Raw genomic sequence first — 21221 nt, 5'->3', positions numbered from 1 at the left:
TGGCTATATATATCCCTCCCATTGTATGAGCAAGGAATTTTCACCTTGGCTCCTCCCACATAGCCTTGAGAGGTTGTAGTTTGTTCATTGAGGATCAAGGAGTGGCTTCAATGTCCCACTAGTGAGACTAGTGATATATGGTGTACAAATGTGTATGGGGACTCTTTCTTAATTCAAAACCCTGTTTCAGGCCAGCACATTTTCACACATGTTTTTTAGATGTTTGTAATACTACACTTTAAAACATTTGTAATGCATGTTTTCTTAACCTGTACTAAGATAGTTGAACTACTTCGGTTATTTTAGTACTTACATTGTTGAAGATTTGTTTTATTTTTTATCATTGTTGTCTCATCCTTGTGGACTACTCCATAGGACATTAAACAGACCATTCTTTTTTCCTTGGTTATAACGACCATCACCTCCATGTGGACTACTCTGCTAGATAGTGTACATGTTTTCTTTTTGCACTTTGATTTTAATGACTACCGCATCTGCTGTGGACTACTCCGTTGGATGCTGGATAGACCCTTGTTGGTTCACATGTGTCTCTCCCTAGGTGGTACTACTACCTCTCATCTAGAGGCTCACTTTTACTCTCTCCCTTTACAGTAAGAGAACCCCGACACAAGTTACATTATGCACTCACCAGGCATACTCACCTCGCTTTTTGAAGATACAAGCCTAACACTCTCATGTACTAAACGAGAAGATATAAGGAAAATCTCTAAGATAATGGAAATCTGGCCATCATATTGGATGAGACTCCTACACCAAACAATGTGAGCTCTAGTTGGGACTTCATATTGGGGTGACCCCCCATATTTTGCCAAGTCCAGCACCATCAACATTTCTTGTCCTAGAAGGAGGGCCGCCAACATTTTATGGTTTAATTTCCTACCAACCTAACTTATATATTATCCGGTCAAGGAAGTAACATGAACTCCATCTCCCCCATGTGCAACTCTGATGTTGGTTATTCCTCACCTCCCAGACTCAAACAAGAAATTAGTATCATCACATTTGCACTGTCCATCCCATCACCCGTCAATTTTCTAAAGTTATTGGAATGATTCTAGAAGTACACACTCTTCCCTATTTGCAGAGGAAGAAAAATACTACTCCCACATAAGTGGTAGACTCATCTGTGGAAGAAGTAATCCTTGTGAAGATTTGGTAGAAGCTTTTGAAAATGAAGCGTAACCTCTAGTCTGTTGAGAAGGAGAAAAATATAACTTCTTACTCTTGGGCTCAGGTTCCAGTGGAGCTAGTGGAGGGGAAGGCAGTCAAGGAGGTGGAGACGAACCAATAGATTTAGAGGTTGAACCGTTAGATTTAGAAGAAGAGGAGGAGGATGAAGAAGAGGATAACATGGCTGATCAAAATCTAGAATGGATGACCTAGGGCTGATTGGCACTCTCGGGTGTCTTGCAGAAGATTACAAGACACATAGAGAAGATGTTAACAAAGTATGACCCTCACAGAGTAGTGAAGGCGGAAGATCATCTAGACACATTCTACCTACATCTGTAGACACTCGAGGTACAGTATGATGATGTTGCATGTAGACTGATTCTATGTATCTTGGATGGAAGAGTAATTATATGGTACCACAACCTTCCTATGAACTCCATTTAGAATTGGGGGGTTTTTAAGATAATTTTCCTTGAAAAGTTTGTTGAAGGCAAAACCCCCCGCCATGTTGCTAAAGGAGTTTTGTAGTCTCAAGATGGAGCAAAAAGAAAAAGTTAAAGATTTTAACCAGAGAATTAACCATAACTTGAACAAGTTCATAGCAAACACCAAAAATCACGACTCCATCATAGTTGACTACTACACGTCTGCACTACTAACCAACATTATGCAGTTCGTCAAGTGAGCTGTGAAACCAACACTATTGGAAAATTTCCAAGAGGCAATAGCTGTGGAGAAAGACCTATGTGCTATTGGACTCATTGTAGATGGTGATTCAACTAAGGACTCCAAAGACATGGGCATGAGGTCTCAAAATACTGTAAGGAAAAGGAAAAAGAATCAAGTGAAATTGAAAGCCTTACTGGTCTCATCAAGTCCTTGATAGCCAATGTTTTTGAACTCAAGCAAAGGATGAGCGAGACAATTGTGAATAGTAGGCCTCCTAGATTTTTGTAGAAGAAGAACTCAGCTTCGGAAAGCAACAACAATCACCCGTCCAAAACTGTGTAGAGCTATAACCTTGTTCTCTACCTAGATGCAATCATGACAGTTCATTATTGCAAGTTCCATATCAAACGGAATTCATAAAATACTTGCCTAGGATGGAAGCAAGGAATGAGTGCTCTAGCTACAGAGTTGAGTGAGCAATTTGCAACCAGTGCTACTAAATATTATGGGCCCTCATAGCAAGGTAATGATCCATGACGAGAATGCCTAAACGTACCCTATCCAAATTTTTGCAACCCTTGGGCTAGGGATTCACATCACCCCACCTCACACCTATAGGTATGGATGTGTGTGCTCCCTCTTCCCACTTGGCTCGAACTCTCCCCCTGCTAAAGGTATCTTCTTGAGTGGATTTCTCCACTCTGCCTCATATTTGCTTCTCTATTTGTGATTGCTCCACAACTTCTTGAGGTTGCTTCTCAGGCTCCATTTTGAGAGGTAAATAATGATCCCTCTCAACCACAATGTCTCTAACCCTTGCCTTGCTCCTCAAGTATTTTCATGTATCTTACACCTCATGTGCATACACGTTCTTAACTCAAGCACTGATCTATTTCACTTTCCCCATGGCTATGTGTCTCAGGAATGCTTTTCTTTTTTTGAAGATCACATTGTAACCACAGTCTTGCAACATTGCTACAGAGATGATATTTTTTTTTAGTCCTAGAAATAACATGACATACTTGATCCTGAGAGGGGAGATTGACTCCCTCTGAAAGGTTATTGTATCGATGTCAATATCATTGTACCTTTCGTCATCTCTAAACTCAGTGTTCATATGGAGATCTTTCTCCTCCAAGTCACTGAAAAATTCTCTATTCCCTGTCATGTGGAACGAGGCACCTGAACCCAAGTACCACATACTCCCCATCATTGTGCTCAACATGCATGCGATGAGAGTGAAGTCAAACTTTAACTGTGAAGTTATTGATCGGAAAAAATGTCCTTCATCAACATTAGGGGAGACCACTTGGTCGGGAACTTAAAGCAACTCCTTCTTGCTTGAAGATGGTGGTTCTGATTGGTTAGGGTCCATTTACCCTTAAACATAAATCTAATCTAATATAAAACTAATATAACCTAAACTAATAATTAATCTATTTACATCATAATATGTTACATTTCCCTTATATTGATCTTTAAAGATGTAAGTTAAAGAAGTAAATCGACACAAAGGTTTGATCGATTTAAAAAGGATAATCAAACCATAATTAAATGATTTATTTACCTCTTTAAGAGAGGAATTGATGCAAAATAAGATTTAAATGCAGAACTAATCTAAAAAAAACCTATCTCAAACTAGAATGGGATAGCCCTCTCCTAATCTAAGAGCAAGATAACTAAAATAGGGGGAAGACTGGTTTATGAATGAATTCAGAATTAATATTCAATTATGAATTCCAAAATAGTTTGTAAACTCATAAAAGGTTAAAACAATTATGTAAATGAATCTACTTTAATAAATAGTTATTAAGGCAAGTCCATCTACAGGCCTTAATTCATTTTAAATGTAATTCATTATAAAATTTGTATTAATCAAAAGAAGTAGTTCATTTCAATTAATACACATAAAATCAAAATACACCTGTAAATGTATGATAAATAGTTATCATTCACCACAAGTATAATTCAATGAATTAAGTATGATTTCGATCTCATTCTACCTCTTGGAGATAGCTCATGCAAGACTTCAACAACATATCACAATTGACTCAATAGTAGTGTTAGAGATCAAATAAACATACTACTTAGGATGTAGATAAAAAAAATATATAAAAATTTGACAAAAATATGAAAATTCATCATTCCGGTAATAATACACAAGAATGGAATTTATTAAGCATTGCCAAAATTACATTACAAAAACGTAGTCTTGGAGTAGCTCAAACCCATAGTAAAACTGCCTGCAATAGTGCAAAGAAATTATAACAGAGCGAAAAACCCTCTTTTAATATCTACAATAACTCCCTTTGTGCTAAACAATAGTGTATAAGCACAAATTAAATCATAGTAGAGACCCCCCGTGGTGGATCGCGACCTCTCCTCATGGATCGAATTTAGGGATATTTATACAAGATTTACATAGCTAATAGTCTCCCTCGATTCTCTCAACAACAGAGTTAATTACAACAAAGATGACTTTAATTGGAACTCTAACCAAACATATATGAACATGGTAGAACAAATTGCCCAATTTGGTTTGCGCAGATAAGAATGACCCCGCTTGTTCTGAAAGAATAGGGAAGAATTTATGGGCAATGTAATTGTTATTCAATTGATTCAACGATGTCTTTACCAATTAAGAAATCCATTTTTCCACTGGGAGGAATTGCACTGGTGATTGATATGTTCTCATAATCAGCCCTATATCGGAAGTCAAATAGAAAACATAATTATATTGTAAATAGTTGGCTCTTTTATTAAAATAGCGAAAACATTAAACTATACTTATGCCAAGAGACCTTTTTAAATTAATTAAGTGGCTTTTACTTATACGTGGTAAGAGTTGAGTGGTATTGGAGGTAAGATCATTAGAACTTTTAAAATGGGACAAAATGAAATAGTTGTGATATTGGGTAGCTCTGAGAGGGATTGGATGTGATATCTTTATAGCCCAGAATTAATACCATATCGGGTTTGACATATCGGAGCCTAGTAGATATCGAAGGTCAGAGATTAGAGGGATTCACATATCATAAATTGGAGATCAAAGGGATTGACATATCAAAATATTGGTGAGGAATCATATCAGAGTTTTTTAAATGTGTCTCAAAAGGAAATCTCTTATATGAATTACCTCTAATATGCGATAGCAGAAACAATGACATGTGTAGAGTCCAAGAACTGCTTTACTATGACACCATTTTTGCCCATATTTCCTCCTTTTTCCTATCCCTATCATCCAAATAAATGCAATAAATATAAGGTTTTGTTAAGTTAAGCACTTACATGTCCTATTTTTCATATTTTTTCCATATACCTTATTGTTTTATTAAAGTTTTCATTCAGCTATGGAATTGACCTGATTCTGTAGCTAATCCATAGATCCGCAACTACTTCCATTGTTGACAGGGTTCAAGTGCGCCAACTCAGCAAAGGAGTATATGGGTAGAATGAGAATTATCCCCTCATGGATTTATTCCTATTTACTCGAACCAATCCATGAAGATAATCACACTGCAACGCGATCAACCATGATAGTCAACTGCAAGATAATGTGTCGGAACAGAGTCTAAGTTTCACGAAATACTATTGATTTGCTTTTCAAATAGCAAATTGATGATTAATCGATATGATTTGGTTTGATAAGTAATGTGAGAAGATACTTAGGCTTTAATTTCTCATGTTGTTAATTAAGAAAACGTTATAAGAACAATGGTTGCTCTGTGTTTTGGTGTGGGTCGTTACATGTAATTTTGAGAGCATCTCGTTAAAAATATTTTCCGATTAATAGATCTTGGTTCATACATTTCATGTTGTGTTGATTAAAGTTGTTGACTGCCTCGTGGAGGGCCCCTACGTGTAGATTAGGTCTTTGACTCACTGCAAATAGATTTTCTTTGGTTTCTTAGAATTAAATTATGGATGTTCTGTTTTATATTTTTAGGATGCAGTCCAATGGATTTCACGATTAAATTGACATCTGCATCAGTAATTTCATTTGCTTTATACCTAGCATAACTCGATCATTTTATTTGCTTTCTACCTAGCATAATTCAGTCATTTCATTTCACAGTTTAGTTATTTGATAGCTTATTAATCTTGCTTTTGTCTACTTTTTCATTGAGTGAAGTTGCAATAGTTAAGAGTGACAGTATTTTCTAAGCGACTAAATTCAAGCATCATTCATTTTCCAATTCAATAAAGTAGGATCTCCTTCACATCATTCCACACTTTCATATTTAGTATAGTTTGGCTGCAGCATAAAAATCCAAACATAATAAAAAACAATCTAACAGAGTAGAGTTAGGATCACTATTCAACCATGCCACAAATTTCAATACAATTAAGATTAATTTTAGAATAACCAGTTAACAAATCTTAAGAATAATACTCTAATATAAATAGTAACATCATCCCGATAATGATTCTAGATTTAGACATTAACCATAACATAAACACCTTAACGACATAAGTAACTTCTAGCACATACAGTGCACTTGTACTTCATTAGTTTACCTACCCTGGTCGATAATTTATGCTTACAATTTAAGAACATTAAATTGACTAAACAACATGGAATGTGGGTCCTCCGACAGGGCTTATAAATTATATTGCCTTTATATAATGGTCAGACTTTGGTTATATGATATGTTTGTTTTAATACTCTGAAGTCTATAAAAAGGGTTTTCCACATACATATTTCGAATTTAATATGCCCCCCATGCCACTTATATGGATTGGATATTATATTCTTTTATCATGACATAAGCCATTCTATTATGAATTGGGGTTTTGACATCAGGGAATTCTAAAAGGATTCCTCCGATGTCAAAGCTCTGATATATTATAACCACTTGTTTAATGATTAAGGCTTAAATTATATGCACACATCTTGGTCTCGGGGGCTATTTTATTCATTAATCTAGTTAATTAAGATGTTTAAAACAAAAACTTATTTACAAATATTATTAACAAACAAACTTAATCAAACTCAGGAAAACTATAAAAATAAAATGAGTGTAGATAAAAAGCAAATTAGACTTGAAAATAAGAAATCATACTCAATGTCTACATTTAATGCAAAAACGGTCCCCATGTCTATTATGATAGAATAAAATGGGGGTGTTTTGTTTTCACTACAACAATGGCGACACACTGGGGAGAAGTAGTTATCTTTGTCATAAAGATACGAAACCTAGTTTAAAAATGAAGGAATTATAATTAGATAATTTGAAATGCTCAAATTTAGATATCCTAACCATTTTGTCCCTATTATATGTTGTCAAATAAATAGATATACCATTATCATTCATGAACTTGTAAAAATTTACCCCATGAATTCAATGTTTCAGTAAATTTATATGTACAATAGTCAACTTAGTTGGGCATCAGTTTTCGAGTAAACAAGCTAATCAAGAAAACATAGTATTAATTTAACTTCCATACCATAAGCATGGCCACTACTTCCAACAGGTGTTTATAACCTTGACAGGGATGCCTTTTAATCCTTTTAGGTACAAGTGTCCCATCTATTAGGAATAAATGCATAGTTACAAAAGATCATCTTAAACTTATTTGAATACCAATTTAAGATCATTATTCTAGCTTGGTAACCAACTAATGACAATGCCATTCATGAGAACTAACATGGTGAATAAGTCAGCTCGTGATGAGAACTCTTGTCTCTCAACCTTGTGGTCAAAGGCCATTACCTTAGCTTAGTGACCAATAAGGGTAATGTCACAATGTTATAACTTATGATCATGGTAGGTTGGCTCGTGATAAGACCTCCTATCCTTCAATTGACCATTTTTGTTTTTATGTTTAACTATGGTTACTATTAATCTCATAGAGATTACTTAATAGATGGGGTGGCATACTGCTCCTTAAGAGCAAGGGATGGCATAAAAATCTTTAAGCTGACTACTATTCACTTGACTAAACTTGTTCGCCAAAAGAACTCATGACCTTAAGTAACTGTTGTTAAATGTGTTTTACTTTCTTTAAAGATAGGGGTTAAAGATAGTTCATTAACAAATAACAGAAAGATTTAAACTCAAAGAACAAAAAACCAAGGACTCTACTTGGTTAGGAAATCTGAAAATGAACATAAACAAAATCATCTTCATTGAAGTGATCCTTAGAGATTAGGTTCCGTTAATATAAATTAGAGCATAAAAATGACTCGCCCAATGATTATGCCAAGCTGAAAGAGAAAACATTACTCCATTTTATTGTGAAATGAAATGAAAATACAATCCAACTAAGCCTAAAATGCTTATCAAATTAGAAAGGTAGCAATCAAGAAAACGAACCTTGAGATACATCTTACAACATAAATACAGGATTAACATAAAAATGATATTATGTTGATTTTATCTTGTAGGATGATTTGTTAATAAAGCTCTTTTGTTTCAAAGCATATTTATTGATTTAGAGTTATTGTTGTATGCTTTGACATGGGTTTTATTACTTTTGCAAATCTTGCTTAAATATCACTTGCGAGTCTTTATAGATTCAATTTTAAGAATAAGACTAACAATCGATTTCAAAATGTATGCAAAATTAGAAAAGAGAAAACTCCCTAATGTCATATGATAATTTTTCTTTTGAAATGTAATTTGCCATGAAAATTGAATCTACAAATCAAATCCATGGGAACATGCAAGAGGAAAAACAAAATATAATAAAGAAATAATGATTAAAAGAGAAAAGAAAAGCTAAAATAAAGCTCAAACTAGATGAGGATGAACATATAAATGTGTACCTAGAAGAATTCAATCATAATTTCACTTAATGAATCTTCATTTTCTCCCATGTATTAATAAAATTTCAATCACATCTTCTTATTCAATTTAAACCAATCTCTAAACTATTCTTAATCCTAATCTAAAAAGTAGACTAAGACTAAGTGAAATCGCACTTCCAATGTAGCCATTCAAGCATCTTATTTTCTGCATGAATGTGCACATCAAACATCAGTAATAAAATCATAAATATAATTAAACCAAAACTAAAAACATTATGTACATCTATTGTTAATGTATGTACAAGAAGCAACTTATTTATAAAATCCTTTCCCTGAAATTCTTCCAAACATTTGCTTACATGATCATAAAATTCAGGATGTATTTCAATTTTTGCTTGAAAGAGATTCAAGGAAAAAGGAAACAATTGGCCCGTGTTAAATGATAAGTCTTTGAATATCATAGGTTGTTGTAAAAAAGGAATTATATGTACATTACTAGAAATTTTGTTTTCAGATGAAACGATAAATTGTGGGTAGTAATATAGAAAAATTCTAGAGGGATTGCATGGTTGGACAGTATATAATGATAAGCTCTCAAATGTCAACATTCGTGAAAAATCAATTTTAAAATTAGAAAGAAATTGGCCACAAATAATCATCAAATAGAATTTGAAAATATGAATTAACCAATATTCATTATCATAATTCTGAAATTGATTTTAATTTATGTTGATTTATGTGTTAAATGATAGACTAGAGTTATGATGTTCATAGTACCAACACAGTGCGTTTAGAAAATCAAAAATGAAATTCGAAAAAGAAACCAACTAAAATCTAAGAAAATGAGAAAAACGAAAATTATAATTTACATCTAAATTATAAGTAATGATACAACACAACAGGAGTCTTTTTGTAAAGATTTTCTTCTCGCAAGTGATTAAAAAATTAAAATCATTTTTTATTTCCATTCACTTGCAGAGATGGGAAATTTCTCGGATCCCAAAAAGGAATGTCATAATTGCAGGAATCATAAATTGCGGAAAATTTGTGATTATTGAAATCATCCTGATGATTGAATGAATGAGAATTTATTGAAGCATTTAAATTAGCATTCTTTTCAACTTCAAAAACAAATTTACTTAAAGGATTATTTTTTGAAGAATAAGAATAACGAGGTTCAATTTTTCATAATTATGAACAATTTTTTAATATCCTCTTCTCCTAAATCAAAATCAGACATAGAATTAACAGAATTGTAAGTGACTAAATTTTCTCTATCCCTATCAAAACTTACTGATAATTCGTAAATTGCAACTCCTTTATCTTTAAAATTGTTATCAATATCAAAAGGAGTAGTTGAATTATTATTTAATGAATTATCAAATAAATCGGGATACAAAGAAAAGTAAGAATTTGAATTTACAATCCTATAAATTTCTCTATGAGAAAAATTTTGTTGATTTCCCAAACTGTGTGTTTCAAAATCTTCTTGATTTTCATCATTGCAAACTTTGGGATGTTTATCCATGATCTCATTGCTCAGAGAATTAGATTTTTCATTGCTTAAAATACTATCAGGAGGAAAATAGTGATTTCTGTTCATTTATGGTTGTAATTGTTCACTCAAAACAAAAATATTTATTTGGGCAAAATCATTTTCCTCCTAAAATTGTTCATTCGCAATTCTAATTCACAGAAGAGGATCATTATTTATGTTTTGAGCAGTAGATTCTCCCATAGAAGTAAATCAATTTTTTGATTCTTGATAAGGAATACAAGGGAGAGATCTCAATTTTTTAACTAACCCATTAATTGAAATTGAGTAGGTAAATCTTTGGACTGAAATTGCATTAAAATTAATTTGAATCTAATTAATAAATCGTCCAATGACTCACCTTCCATCCTACTCAATTTGGCTAATTGATTACACACCTTTTCGTAATCATGTTGTCGAAAGGCATGAAGGAAAATCTATGAAAATTCATCCCATCTGTTAGAGTCGGTCTTGTCAGTCCTCCATCAGAGATGAAAACTCTTTTTGCATTTCATCTTTAGGGGTCTCACTCGATTCATTCAGTTGCATTCTGTTAGGGGCATTCCATTGATTGACAGAAGGGCTTGGTGTTCTCGTTTCCCTCATGCTTTGTACCTACTAGCTCAGGTCTGTTCATTTAAATCAAGTCTTAAAGCCACTTATAGTCCTGTTTTCGTCTCTTGATCAGCAAGTAATTTTAGTCACCAGGGCTAGGGTAGTTGATTTAGTCCTCAAAACGCCCAATAATGCTAGTAGGTTGGAGGGAGGTTCAATAAGTTTCATCTCCATATTTTCATCATCAGTAATGCTCAAGGTTGATTCCTCTTCAAAACTCTATTTTGAAGAGGAAATCGTCAAATTAATGTTTTTAATTAATATGTAAAGTATATCGTCATGAAAAATTTTAAGTGCAGGCCTTGGTCACCTTGCTATCTTCAACAGCTCTATACCCTGTAAGACAAACAGAAATCCATCATTTAGTTAATCAAAAACACGATGATATAAATGCCCAAAACAGAGTTGAGAGAATAAGCCATAAACTCTGGATTACAGAGTTTTCTTCTTTTGAGAAAACTGGTTAGAAGATATCACCTTTGCATGATGTTGCAATTAGGAGATGGGGTCATCAATTTTGTGGTTGAAATACCAAAGGAAACAGGTGCAAAAATAGAAGTTGCAACTGAAGATACATTTTACTGCAAAAAGCGAAAACTTCCAATCAAGCAAAACACTAAGAAGGGAAAACTTCGATATTACCCATATAACATGAATTGGAACTATGGAATGCTTCCATGAAACATGGGCAGATTCATCTCTTGCAAATGCAAAAGTTAAAGGAGCATTTGATGACAATGATCCAGTTAATGTAGCGAAGATTGGGGAAAGGCAAGCTAAAATTGGAAGAGTACCCAAAGTGAAGCCATTAGTTGCTTTAGCAATGTTTGATGAAGGTGTAGTGGATTGGAAAATTGTTGCTATTTCGGTTGATGATCCAAGGGCGCCACTTGTCAATGATGTCAACAACGTTGAGAAGCACTTTCCAGAAACATTAAACTGCAATTCAAAACGGGTTTAGAGATTACAACAGAAGGAAAGCCAAGACTCCATTTACAAGTCTGCGTGGCGCATAGAACAGGTGGCGCAGTGCATACGCTGAGCGTGGTGCACTGGGCCTCAGAACCCAGTGTAAATTAACAAAGGAATAGCGCACATGATGCGCGCAGTGCACTGGGTGTGCGTGTGGCGCACACAGCCAGGAAAGCCAAAAATCACCCAAAAATGCACTAATTTTTCAGTTTGAGGAAAAGGATCGGTGGCGTGCTCCAGCAATGAAGGCAATACCGATTTATCAAAATCGGTGAAAGGCTCGAATTCTGAAGAGTTGATCCCTAAATTTGAAAATTGTAGATCCACATGCCATACCATGAAATCAGATCCAACACAATACTCGAGAGTTGAAGGAGGGAGGATGACATTCCTCCTTGTCAACACACAATTGTACGATGGGAAATCGGCTCAATCATGCCGGAATACAATCAAGATCAATAATCAACGAAGAGGAGGAGTGAATTTACTGTTTGAGAGCCAAAATTGTGTGTTGGATGGGCGCGCGGTGCATTGGGAGCAGGTGTGACGCACCCACAGCGTGCGGCGCATGGGGCACATTTTCGCAGTGTTAAATTACATTGTCACGGTGCACTCACATGGCACGACGCACTAGTCTTGTGCGCGACGCACACAGCCAGGAAATTCGACAAAAGCCTAAACTCACTCCCATCGCTCAAAAACGTGTGGACATGCCAGCTGGATCGGTTATTAACACGTTTTCTCCTTTATTAAAGGGAAAAAAGCTTAGTTCAAAATCCTTTCTATGAAGAATCAGTTTTTATTAAACGGCAAGGGAAGGTGAAAAGTCCAAAAGTGAAAAGCTAAATTTAAACGTATATATCCACTGTGGTAGAGAAATATGGTTGGATGGTCTATTTTTTGTCTTCAGTCGCCTGTTTGGGTTTATGCCTTATTAGCTTTGATTTTTACACAGACATTAGTACCGGGGACCGAGCCCATTATCATTTTTCGGGGGCCGAAACAGTCCGATCTGCATGCATATTTGAAACCACAACCACGGTCGAAGTTTGTTCTTATTAGATTCGATACGCTCCAAGGATGAAGAGATTAGATTATTAGTTCGATACGTTCCAAGGATGAGATTACACCCGTGTATATATGAAAGGATTAATTACTTTGACCTCCGGGGGCTCAACCTGTCCATACTTCCAGCCTGTCCATACCTTTTGAGACCTATAGATAAGCAGTGGGACCTCCATTCAAAGGGTCTACGCCACAGGTTCCGCATTCTCATTGGTTATCAACAAGCAAAATGTAATGATGTTCCTTTACAAGTGGTTTGCCTTTCACCTTCTGTCAATAATGATTAAACGATCCCCACTTTGGGTCGATCCATTTCCTCATGGTAGAGATTATTTATTGTATGAAAAATCATTTGTAGAGGTTCTAATTTCTGGGAGAGGTGTGGAGGAAAGCCCAGTGCTTTTTCACTATATAGTTTTTGGCCAGGAAATTAATAAATGATGCAGCTCTGATTCATGAGATCCCTGTGGTACGAGTTTAGCAAAATGTTTCTTCTCTGTTTCATATGTGTCTCATTATGTTTTGCAGTTCATTCATAGTCATTTCCAGTTGAATGTTTTTGAGTAAGAATGGTAGAATCCAATTTATTGCTCTGCCTTAGAAAGCATTCATCTTCTGTGTTTTTTCTTCTGTTTGAAAAGGATTCATCAGTTATGCCCTTTTCAACCTCTCAACAATCTTTCACTCCATATTATTTCAATTTGATTGCTAAACCTCCTGCCTATCTTGCCTCACAAAATATTCTGTATCTTGACTTAATTTCCCAGTGCATACTGTCCTTTGTCCCATACAGCCGAGAAAATTTCAGTCATTCAATCAAATTATCTTTTCATATCTATTTACTAGCCTAAAATCAGCATACATTTTGAGTCATCTCAGACCCTATTGTCTATTTTACTGAGCGTGACCCGGAGAGAGCCCTCTCCTGTTCTGGTAGGCCTAGCTACCAGACTGAGCGTGGTTTGTGGTTATCCTGAAATCTTGCCTACCTTCAGCCTAAGGCAGATTTAGGCTCTAACATAGTGGCGAATCCGCTGGGGAACGAAATTCTTTGTTTGTTAGTCTTCTTCGTTGCGTAAACGGCAGGATTAACCTACAAACACCCCAATACTTCTGATAATTCTAAGCTTCTGGATGATAGTTTAAGATTTGATAGGCTGAGTAAGTTGTTCATGTCCTTTTTATGTTTTGAAAATAGCATGCTGGCTTCAAGAAGATATACCAGAGCTAATCCAGATCTAGATCCTCCTCATATCTACGAAAATCCCAATTTGATTCCAAGACTTCTTCGTCAAGAGACCTCTATAACTCCCATGTTCAAATCCCATTCATGTCCTAACGTTTTTGAGTATCTTGAAGAGCTTGATTTTGATGAGAAGTTTGAAATATCATTGTTCGAGACCAAATCCGAAAGGGTTGTTGACTCTACTGTCCCCGATCCGCAGTTTCTTGTAGACCTAGAAACTGAAAGGGCTAACCAGTCAATTGATGATTATATTGTGACACAGCTTCAAACTCCAATTCTTGATTCCCTACAAGTTGCACACACTCCTCCAACACCTCCAAGACCAAACCCACCAAGAGTGATGGCCACTCGTTTTGCACCTCTTGTGCTGCCTCAAGTTTTAGATGATATGCCCGCAGATTATCAAAGAAAAATCCCTTTGTTTGATGGTGCTCCTAACAGCATTACCACTCAGCAACATGTGGACAGAATGGCAGATTTCTATGACCTTCATGAGATTGACGTAGAAAATGTGACAATGAGACTCTTTGTACAGACATTTGCAGGTGAAGTTAGGAAATGGTTCAGAGGTTTTCCAGCTGCACGTATCGCTACCTTGGCCGACCTGCAAAGACAATTTTTATACCGTTGGGAAGTGAAAAAGAATCCTCTTCAAATTCTGGCTGAATATGAACAAATCAAACGAAACGCTAGTGAGTCGGTCCAAGACTACTACATTAGATTCAATTCTGTTTATAATGAAATTCCCGATCATCTAAGGCCACCTGTGGGGCTAGCCATGATAAATTTTCTGGATGGTTTTGATGCTGACATGGCTTATCAACTAAGAGAGAGAGAGCTGGCCACAATGGAAGACATGCAGAAGATCGCGGTCAGCGTTGAAGCAAATCTGCTGACCAAGAGGGCTAGAGCAAAAGCAGAAAAAAAGGTCACAGTAAAGGAAGAGTCTTCCTCGATGGATCAATTACTTAGGAAGGTAGAGCAGATGCTTGAAAGGGTGAAACTTGACAAACCTAAGCCACAAGTTAGAAATCCTAACTTCTGTGGCCAACAGCAATCACAATATAGAATAAGACAGAGAGAGCAGCGAGCCCAAGATCAGACAGCATAGTAGCTAGTACAGCCACCTCTGCAGCAAAATTTTGTGCATGGACCGGAGTTAGATGAGGAAGAGAATGTGATAGGGTAAGAAAACCACTTCTTTACTCATGATGATTTGCCTATTTATATTACTGAAGATGAGGAGTATGCAGAAATTTCAACGGCACACAAAGATGCAGATTTCATTCTAGCAAATGACACAGTTTTGGAAGAAGAATCAGATGAGTATCAAAGAGGTTATGATCCGGATTTAAACATGAACGCAACAAATTACAAAGATAACCATATACACAAAGATGCAGCGGAAATAATACTTCATTTCATTAATGGAAAATACTGAAATATGCTTACAACCGGAAATGGAAATAAACCAGCTAGGGTGATGGTAGCTTATCTCTGAGAAGAGATGTGATGGCTACATGCCTCTGAACTGTGTTACAATTAGGCTCGAAGGCCTATTTATTGTTGAGAAACAATGGAAAAACCCTTAACATTCCAAAACCTAACCCTAGGAGATGAAACGCCAAACTGTGGGCCCCGTTTGGGGTAAATTGGTACATCAACTTCCTGGGGTCGTAACTTTGGCATATGATCTTCGTTTGACGCGTACAATAGCTCATTAGAAAGATCTATCCGAGCACTATCATTGTTGGAACGGGCAACATGGGTCCATTCCATGGACCCATGTTGCCCCCAGATTACCCAAAAAACGTCGTTTAGGGCCTCAAAATGGCTCCGGAAGTTCAGGACCCGAAAAACTGCTAAAAATAGTAAGTTGTGCTACAATTAAGGAAACTGAAAATGCTGAGAAAGACAATGGTGGGGGTCCAGGTGGACTTGGCAGGTGGCCACCAATATCCACCTGGATCATTCCTCCCCCCTTAGGAAGCAATGGTCCCCATTGTGTTGAGCTCCTCCATGAGATGAGGAAACTTCTGCTGAACTTGTTCCCTGGTGAGCCACTTGCCCTGCTGAAGGAGTTGGCCTGCTTTGACAACTCGATACAGTTGGATATTCTGTTGGCGAGTGTTCTTGATCTGTGTGTCCATGATTCGATCAGTTGCAGCTTGTTCCATGCAATCTGGATTTAATTCTGTGGGTTTGAGATGTTCTGCAATGTCGGATGTGTCTAGCAATGGTGGAAAGTATGGCCGAAGGCGGTCCACATTGAACACTGGGTGCAGGCCAAGGAATGGGGGAATGCTGAAATCAAATGCATTGTCTCCCATAGCCTTAGTAATGGTGTAAGGACCATATCGGAGTGGTCTCAATTTCCGATAGGCTCCAGTAAGGCGTTCCTTTTGCAAATGCAACCAGACTTTGTCGCCCACCTGAAACTTGTGTGGCACCCGATGTTGATCATGTCGCTGCTTGTACTTGGCATTTGATTTCTCAAGGATGTCATGGACCTGCTGGCGAATATGTTGGATGCGCTTAATGAAGCTGGTGGCCTTATCTGTTTCGGACTGGACATGAGCTGAATTCATGTGAGTAGCTGCAAGTGGCATGGCCACATCAATGGGGCATAGTGGCTGGAATCCCAAACCCACCTGAAAAGGGCTATGGCCAGTGGAGCTGTGAAGAGCTCGGTTATAGCTGTGCTGAACATAGGGGAGGCTCTCGTCCCATGTGCGTGGATGCTTTGAGTTATACATGCGCAGAATGTGCACAATAATCCTATTGACAACCTCTATCTGACCATCAGTTTGAGGATGGAAGGCTGTGGACTTCGTGAGTTTGGTGTCTAGCATTGACCAGAGACTGGACCAAAATGTGCTGAGAAACCGACTGTCCCGATCTGATATGATAGACTGTGGGATCCCAAAGTGCACCCACACTTGTTCAAAGAAGAGTTTAGCAGTGGCTTCTGCTGTGATATTCTTCTTGCAAGCCACCATAATGGCCATCTTCGAGAACCTGTCGACGACCACAAAAACACAGTCATTTCCATGCTTAGTGGAAGGAAGGCCTGACATGTAATCCATGGAGATGGATTCCCAAGGTCGACTAGGGGTAGGCAACGGGGTATAGAGGCCTTGCTTCTTAATGGTCGGTTTGGCAATGGCACAGGCAGTACATGATCGGATGTACTTCCCAACATCCTGTCGAAGATTCGGCCAATAGAAATAATTTTGCAGTACTACCACTGTTTTCTCGACCCCGAAATGCCCAGCAACCCGACTGTAGTGTGCTTCCCAAATCATCTTGGCACGCTCGCTTGAAGGAACACAAAGGTGACCGAGGTGGCATAATAGGGCATCCTGGAGGTGAAAATCTGCAACATGCTGACCCTCCAAGAGTGTCTGGTATGTGTGGCCGAATTCTGGGTCGCTTTTGTAGAGAAGTGGCCAATCAGAAGTCTCGTGCCCACAAGAGTTGAGCACGGTGGTCAGCGCCATGATCGGTGGTCGACTGAGGAAATCTGCAACATTATTGGTGCTGCCCTTTTTATACTTGATATTCAAGTGAAACTGTTGCAGGTATGTAGACCACTTCTGATGGCGATCATTCTGCAATTTCCCTTGGGTCTGTATGAACTGTAGGGGTCGGTGGTCTGTGTGGATGACTGTTTCATGATTGGCATGGGAAGTGCCAATATGATCTACTTTGGCAAGGCAAAGATCTCATATTCTGATAAAAGGCACACATGTGCATTTAGTTGCTGTTGTTATGCTTCTCAATGGGTGATCCAACAGCCTAAGCTGTGTCATGCCATGTTTCAATTTTTGTTGTAGATTAGAGAAAGAAGTCTGTCCAAACTGTTTAATCTTGGCAGACAAGTAGCTTAGGTAGAGAAGTAAGGCTCCCAACATCTTAATCTGGGACCTTGGAAGAAATAAGGGTAGAAGTAGATAGACCATCAAAAGAAAAAGCCAAAGAAAAGAAAAGGCAAGTAAGGGTTTGCAAGCCTAAGTGCACCCTCCAAGAAGAAACAAAAAATGCTAGGCAAGTAGATGGGTAGGCAGCTGGGGTTGCAGAAATATCATTCCTTGCAAAATAAAGGTGTGCTGAAATGTCCACAAAGGAAAATCAATGGTTGAGAAGCTCCTCTTCTCCATCAGGTTACAACAAAGAAAGGCAGCATGTCTAACTCCCCAATTTCCCCTTTCACTCTCATAACTAACATCCCTTCATCTATTGAGATTGATGAAAAGATCTGAGGTTTCATGGTGGTTCTTATTCTTTTAAAAGCCACATTTCTTGTCTAAAATTCTTTTCATTTTGATCTACTCTCTAAACTAAGTTGTTTTCACATAAACTTAGTGATTTCATCCATGTTTCACCCCTGTCATCCATATTAACCCCTAACGTCTATTTATCTAAATCCCTCATGTCTCCCTTCCCCCTACTACTATAACACTATGGTGTATAAATCCCAGCATTATCTACATATCCTCCCTTTGGCATTATAGCCAAATATGTTGTTTAGGGAGACTCCAGTCCACCAGGGGCTGTGGTCAACCCTGTCTTGGGGCTGCTCTAACCTCTGGTTATGAGCAACAACCTTTCCCCTAAGCTCTCACCTTCCCTCTGCTCAGAAAACACAAAAAACCCCGTTTCCCCTGCTAAACCCACTCCTAAACCTTTTTTCCCTTATAAAACCCTTGAAAAACCCAAAAATCCCAAAAAACGCACAAAAAACCCTTAACTCTAAAGTTTTCCGCCTACAAATATTAAATTGAATATTTTAATAGGCTAGCGGGCCCCCCCAACCTGCACGATCCGTCGGAGGGCCCGCCAGCCGTCGATCTTCCGCCACCCATGATCCGACGGTGGGCGGGTATTCTTGGGCCCGGATCTGCCGACCTTTCGCATCCGGGGAAAATGGTTTTCCGCCCCGTACAGGGACGCGTGTCAAACGCTGGGGTTGTTTGGAGCCCCCCTCCCCAATACCACTCATCAGCAAAAGCGGTGCGGGGAACCCGCTTACCACCATCCCGATACCGCCATTCCCTCACGTCATCACTCACGTCAGCCTGACGTCATGTCGCTTCCACCCACCCCCGCGCCGCGTGGCCCTCCACGTAGCCTTGCCACCTTATCCATCCGCCGTTGTGTCCTGCCATCCTGGCTTACACCTCAGCAGCCACGTCACCTCCGTACCCGGGCCCCGCCATGACGTCATGCTGACATCATTGGCGGAAACGCGCCAATAAGCCATTTTTGCCAAAATTACCGTTATTAAGGCCCGAAATAGCCGTTTTGTGTCATTTTCGAGCGAAAATACACTGAGCTCTTGCTGCTGCTTCCGCGCCAGACTGTTCCTGAAGCTGCAAAATTCGAATTTGTGCCACCCAAGCTTATCAATTCAGCTACCTCGTGCCTCCACAGTCCGGCCCGCAGACCATTTAAGCGTTCCATCCAGGTATTCACCGCAATTCCTCTGTTTAACCCATGCTTACCATTTCACTGTAAAATTGCCATTTAAGCACCTGTTAAATTCCATTTAAACTCTGCACCTACTACCTAGAGTGAACCAAGCAACCTGCATTACCCCAGAACTATAATTCGACATTGAAGCAGTCGTTCCACGGACTAAAACTGTAAAATTTTCCTCGAGGTGCTCGGCATTGTTCCCTTTTGCCGAGTACAGGCCAGCTGCAATTTCCACCAAAGGAGACCTCATACCCTCTGCAACTTACTCTTAGCAATTCACATCCCTGTGAATTTGCAGCAGACTGCAGAAACCAGCTTGCATTTTCCACTGAAAAAACACTTTAGACTTGGTCTACATTTGGCCTATTACTCAAGCTCTTAAAAAACTTTGCAGACCATTGCCATCACCTTATTTCAAAACCAAGTTTTACAATGGTTGCTTCTGCATCCTCATCCCTCAGTGTAGCTCCATTAAATCCACCAAATAAAGAGCTGGAGGCCTTGGCATTTGCTGACAAAGACTGTCTTATTGAAGACTTTGAGGGTAACAGGGACTTCTTGCAGATCTTCACTCAACTGAGAGAGGACTATAAGGATGGTCATGGTACACATGGGATATGGGAGTCAAACCTACCATACTATTGTCTCCCAGCTGTAAATGTCTTCCCTGAAATCATTCACCTATGTGCTGAAAACTATGATGTGCAGCACAGAGCTATTAGCACTCCATCTGGGAGGATCCTTTTCTACATTAATGCTGAGTCCATCAACAAAATGTTACATTTTGATCAGACAGAGTTGCTGATCCCATTTTCCATGAACTATTTGCTGGACACTGGTGCCAAGATGACCAGTGAGGAGATCCAAAAGGTCACCAGGAATTTCATGAAACCTGAGTGCCAGCCTACAGGGCCACCTCCATACCTGAATGTCCATTTCAATGATATAGGCAGGCTTCTTCTGGACATGATTTCCTATGTGTTGGGGTACAAAAACAGTGAGCATGTGGATAAAACAATGCTGGTATGGCTATCTGCTTACAGCCCACGCCAACCCCCTGCCTGCAAATATAACTTTGCTAAGTTCATAGCTAACAAGATTCATGATCAGTTGAGCAGAGTGGACAGACAGGGGGTCTTCAAGTACTCGGCCTATATTTACCACCTGTTCATGTACTACCATTCTGAAGCCTTCCCATGCTACATTAAAAGGCTGGATCATAGAGGGGAAAGAAGATCTGTCATCTTCTGGACCTCTGTCTATCACAAAGTCACAAATTCACCCTATACCTACTATGAATTTGTTGACCAATTTGTATACCCATTCTCTTGCTTGTTGATGAGGTCCCCTCCTCCCAGAATATCAAATGAGATAAAGAAAGCTCTGCAGCTTTCCAAAAAATATAAAATAGGTGATTGGTACCTATATGAGAACCATACTGTCATTAGGATCTATGGCTGTGAGCTCTGTCCTTACAGGCTCCCAAAATATGTACCTATGAGGTTATTTGCCTTGGAGTATTACAGGCAATTGATTCAGTCCGACCTCACCCATTTCCACAGCTCCAAAAAGAAGGCCCACCTCAAGTTCAAACATCAGTTGGGCCCCTTCATCATGAACAAGAAAGAAGGGTGGGAAGAGGCAGACCTAATCCTTAAGGATAAATACAAGCTGTCCTATAGTTTTCGGTGGGTCCC

At 38.4% G+C, this 21221-nt stretch overlaps 2 pseudogenes; both read left to right on the top strand.

Moving 5' to 3' along the window:
- LOC149262113 (soluble inorganic pyrophosphatase 6, chloroplastic pseudogene) overlaps positions 1 to 11779 on the top strand; it is a 126022-nt pseudogene extending 114243 nt beyond the window's left edge.
- Positions 11780 to 12352: 573 nt separating this feature from the next.
- Positions 12353 to 21221, top strand: part of LOC149262112 (soluble inorganic pyrophosphatase 6, chloroplastic pseudogene) — a 34156-nt pseudogene continuing 25287 nt past the window's right edge.

This window comes from Pinus tabuliformis, chromosome 6 (assembly GCF_031772625.1).
Source record: "Pinus tabuliformis cultivar Carrire ecotype Pingquan chromosome 6, CPIR1, whole genome shotgun sequence".
Classification (NCBI taxonomy): domain Eukaryota; kingdom Viridiplantae; phylum Streptophyta; class Pinopsida; order Pinales; family Pinaceae; genus Pinus; species Pinus tabuliformis.
Note: the sequence above shows the minus strand (reverse complement) of the source record. Positions and strands in the feature narration are given on the sequence as shown.